The sequence below is a fragment of the Vespa crabro genome, chromosome 11 (genome assembly GCF_910589235.1).
Source record: "Vespa crabro chromosome 11, iyVesCrab1.2, whole genome shotgun sequence".
NCBI lineage: Eukaryota > Metazoa > Arthropoda > Insecta > Hymenoptera > Vespidae > Vespa > Vespa crabro.
Genome location: NC_060965.1, coordinates 5,788,197 through 5,793,196, shown reverse-complemented (window position 1 = coordinate 5,793,196; position 5,000 = coordinate 5,788,197). Strand labels below are relative to the sequence as shown.

At 31.0% G+C, this 5,000-nt stretch overlaps 1 protein-coding gene across 12 annotated transcripts in view; it reads right to left on the bottom strand.

The window, feature by feature from the left end:
• LOC124428179 (lachesin-like) overlaps positions 1 to 5,000 on the bottom strand; it is a 263,585-nt gene that overhangs the window by 52,062 nt on the left and 206,523 nt on the right. The gene's annotated exons all lie outside the window — the stretch shown is intronic.

The window sequence follows — 5,000 nt, the reverse complement described above, 5'->3', positions numbered from 1 at the left end:
ACGTGGATAAGTTTTAACGAGCGAATGTAAGTTCAATGTCGATAAACTAACGCAAGCTCGTTTTGATCTAACGATCATCCATATCGTATGATCGAAGCTCATGATCGTTACGCAATCGTTTATGGTATTTCCATTTCGACGATACCAGAATGAATAAGTGAATGACAGAGTGACACACACAGAGAAAGAGAGAGAGGAAGAGATAGATAGATAGATAGATAGATAGATAGATAGATAGATAGATAGAGAGAGAGAGAGAAAGAGAGAGAGAGACTGAATCGATATGTATACATACTTTGTAGAGCTCGTAACGTATTCCAAGTTTCATTTCGTCGTATACAAGTGAATCTCCACGTAGATGTAGATAAAGAGAGGGAGAGAGAGAGAGAGAGAGAGAGAGAGAGAGAGAGAGAGAGAGAGGGAGAAAGAAAATGTCATGGTTAACGGGATTGTTAGGCTTCGACTCGATTCGAATTCCTCGAGGATTACGAGCAACAAGATTCTCGATAACGAGTAAAGGAAATTTGCAAAGCATCGATGATCGTTAACGCGTTGTCTAGGTTACGTCACAGACTACATACTACGAACTTCATTTAGTTACTATATTGCTCCGTGCGAGCTATCAGAAATCTTGACTTTTATCCTTCCTTATAAATATTATCAAGGAAAGGAAATCTTTAGGAGAGAAGGGAGGGTGGTGTTGATTGGGGTAGAGAGTGGATTTCCTCGTAGACGTATTTAACACGTTTCATTTTCCCTGCCGAGACGTTTTTGGAAAGACTTTTCATTCAGGTCATTTGACCCTTTTTTTTTTCTCTCTCTCTCTTTTTTTTCTTTTTTTTTTTTTTGTTTACAATTTAACATTTATCAAATATTCTAGGATTGTACCCTCGATGGTACACGCGGCATGAATAGAAAGTTTAACGTGTATCATCGATGGTACACATGGCGCGAGACGTGTTAACCAAAACTGTTGAAATATTTTATAATATCATCTTTATATGGACATTTATTTCTCTTTAAAGGAGAAGATTCATTTTAATCCACGTTGTTTCTATTTTTAAATAATCTTTATGTATATATATACACACATACATACAAGCATACACATATATATGCATGTATGTATAGTAATAACCAACTAGACCAATACAGTTTTATATTATCGTCATATATATATATATATATATATATGTATTTTTTTTTATTTTTTTTATTTTTTTTATTTTTTTAGTAAAGACAACACGATGTTTTTCTCGTTAGTGAAAGAGATACGTTTCAAATATTATTTAATGAAAAATTATGTATCACAGATATTGGTTCGATATGGTTGCGTAAATAAAAATCACTTTAGATAGATATCGATCGGTCGATTCGAGCTTTTTTCCCCATTTGAAATAATTCAGAACGTTGATGGCTATTTCGAAACGTTTCCGCGAACAAAAACGTTGTGCATTTAATTGAAAGCAAAAAAAAGAGTGAAGTCAACGTTATACGTGAGGTAAGGTACGAGAAACAAAAAAAAAAAAAATAAAAAAGAAGAAAAAGAAGAAAAGAGAAAAGCAAAAAGGAAAAGAAGAAAAAAAGTAAAAATGAAAAATCAACGAAAAGAAAAAGGAAATGGAAAAGAACGAAAAAGAATGGAAAAGAATGGAAAAGAAAGGAAAAAATTTCGTGCTACTTTTCATTAATTGTCCAGCGATTTACCATTTCTTTTCTTTTTTCCTTTTTTCTCTTTAATTTTCTTTCCCCTCCTCCCACCTTTTTTTTCTTTTGCTTTTCTTTCTCTTTCTAACGAAAGGAAGAAAGAAAAAAATAAATAGATAATCTAAAAAAAAAAAAAAAAAAAAACAATTCCCTCCTTTTCCCTTTTTCCTTTCCTTTTCTTTTCTTTTTAATATTTTATCTTAAATTTATTCTCTCTTATTCTCTTTTAATGAGTTACATACATGCATATAGAAGAAAGATGCACTTTGTTTTAAGAGAAGAACATTCTATGGTTTTAAGGGAGTTAACTTAATCTAGCAGAATCATTCAGTTCCTGTTTACAAGCTTTTCGAAAAATCGAAGAGAACGTTGCTTAGTCTCTATCTAATCCTTCCGATCTCGAAACCGTAATTCAATTAATTTCATCGGATTGCTACGGCGGCTTTCTGTTGTCCCTAGCCAGGAAACGCATCTCTTGTTACATTATTCACAGGAAGAGAAAGAGAGAGAGAGAGAGAGAGAGAGAGAGAGAGAGAGAGAGGGAGAGAGAGAGAGAGGAGTATACCGGAACACTGTACCTACTCGGTACAGCGCGAGCTTCGAATTCCATGGACGATCGAATCTAGCCAAGGTAATCTGCCAGATGGACGATTTCTGCAGGATTGCACGCGACCTCTGACTCGAAATAATCTAACGGTACTACTTCGACCGAATTAAGAACATTCTGTGAAATAGAATACTACGATTTTCACGGGGAAACGTAAATTCTTTTCGTTGATTAATTTAGGAATAGAAAGAAGTAAGAGAGAGGGAGCAAGAGAGAGATAGAGAGAGAGAGAGAGAGAGAGAGAGAGAGAGAGAATAATAGATAAAAATGTAAATTACAAAACAAAATTAATTGTATTTAATGTAAGAATAATAATATAAATTAAAAGACGACGAATGTATTAGATTAATTGAAACGAATTTTATAATATATCATTTTAATTTGATAGAAACGTATAGAAACGATTATACGTAAAATATTTACATGTTTATATAAATATTTATTTCAATTAATTTTTCGATGATATTTAACATCATGATATAAGAAATAAATAATATAGATAGAAATAAATTTAATATAAAATAAATTATAAACAATAGATATAGACGATTGATTAATCTATAAAATAGAATATATTGTAGATATATTATGTATTGCTATTGATATTTTTAAAGACATTGATATAATTAGAGATATTTTTAAAGTGTCTTTAGTTTAATTTGATAGATTAAGAAAAGAGAAGAAAAGGAAAAAACATAAAAAGAAATTGATAAGATAAATTTAATTAATCTTATCAAGTTTAGATTTGTCAAATTATTACGATACATAGAGAGTATGTATTATATATGAAATTATTATATATAAATATATCAAAGATAATTCAAACGTTACTAGTTAGTATAAAGATATATATGTATATACATATACGTACATACACACACAAACTATACAAAGTCTAAAATAGATATACATATATCTACATACATATATATCTATAGATATAGATAGATATATAGGAGAATAGAGGTCGGTTCCTCAGCGATATCAAGAGGAACGTTTTGGTCTGTGGAACTGAACCACAAGTGCTTCCTGACCCTAACCTCGTGGTTAGTTCTCTAGATAGCTCACTAGCTAATGTCACTGTGTGGACGTCACATCTCGAATACGTCGACACTATCCTTGATTCCTTAGAGAACCTCTCTCTCTCTCTAACTCTCTCTCACAAATACACACACACACAAACATATACATTGTTTCTCTTTCTCTCTTTCTCTCTCTCTTTTTCTCTATCTTTCTCTTTCTAATCTATAGAATGAGAGAAAGTCAAATGAATTTGTTTGATTACTTCGATTGACTTTGAAATTATTTATATGGTTAAATCTCTAATAAGATAGTTCTCGTAAACGATCTCATAATTTTTATTAATCATTATCTTTGAAGATATTTTCATTTCCTTTGGATTTTTTTTTTCTTTTCTTTTCATTTTTTTTTCTTGTTTTTTTTTTTTTTTTTTTTTTTTTTTTACTTAATTCGTTCTTTTGGTTACATTGGCACCGTCGAAAATTCTGTATCGTGGCATATACATACCTACTGACGAAGCCGTGGGCCACGAGAGTTGATTAATCTCTACAATATTTAAGGAGCGTACCAAGCAAAAAACCTCCCGGGTCGAGTTTTACGTAGAGATAGCTACCCTGGTATAAATCCCTCCGGTTAATCCCCTGTTTGCATCAGCTCGACCTACTGTCTCTCTCTCTCTCTCTCTCTCTCTCTCTCTCTCTCTCTCTCTCTCTCTCTCTTTGGATCTACCCATTTTCTTCTACTTTTCACTCTCTCTTTCTACTTACTAAAGAAATAATGAAAAAAGAAGAGAGAGAGAGAGAGAGAGAGAGAGAGAGAGAGAGAGAGAAGGAGAGAGTAAAACAAGCACGTTTCAGTGAACAGTTAATTGCATTACTAATAACGAAGGACGAGGATGAAGATAACGATAATTTATTGTACTCCTGTAGTTAACTCCTGTCATTCAACGGAATAGAAATTAGCCGATAATATGTACACTGTTTAATTCGATTGTTGTAATAATTCCCTCTCCATATTGCATTTTTTTTCTTTATTAATAAGAATATATATATATATATATACATACATATATATGTATATATTATTATTATTATCATTATTATTAGTATAATGTCGTTCTTAATATAGTGGTTAGTTCGTTAGTATAGTGGCGAAAATTCGACGTGTCAGCGATATGGGAAAAAAAAAGAAAAAAAAGAAAAAAAAAAAGAAAAAAAAAGAAAAAAGAAAAACAAAAAACGTCGCTTTTAATTACTTGCAAATAATGAACCTCTCGAATAGACAGAGCATTCCATTCGAGCTTAATGATTCCCAATCGATTTTGTTCATTATTTTATTATCATTAATATTCAATATCCTTTCTTCTCTTTTTCTTCTCTTTTCTGTTTCTTTTTTCTTCATTTTTTGCTTTTCCTTTTCGTTTCTATGAATTGAGAATCAAAAAGATAAAGTATCTCTTTAACACTTTTTATCTTCAATGTTATACGGCGACAGCGATGATAAACTTGACATTATCGTTTTGTGATATCTTTAATATATTAATTCTATAAATATTTATATAAATATTTTTTTCTTTTTTTTTCTTTTTTCTTTTTTTTTTCTTTTTTAATAATTATTGCGGAATGATGATATCGGACATGGTAAATGACATTTTTCTCGACTTTCT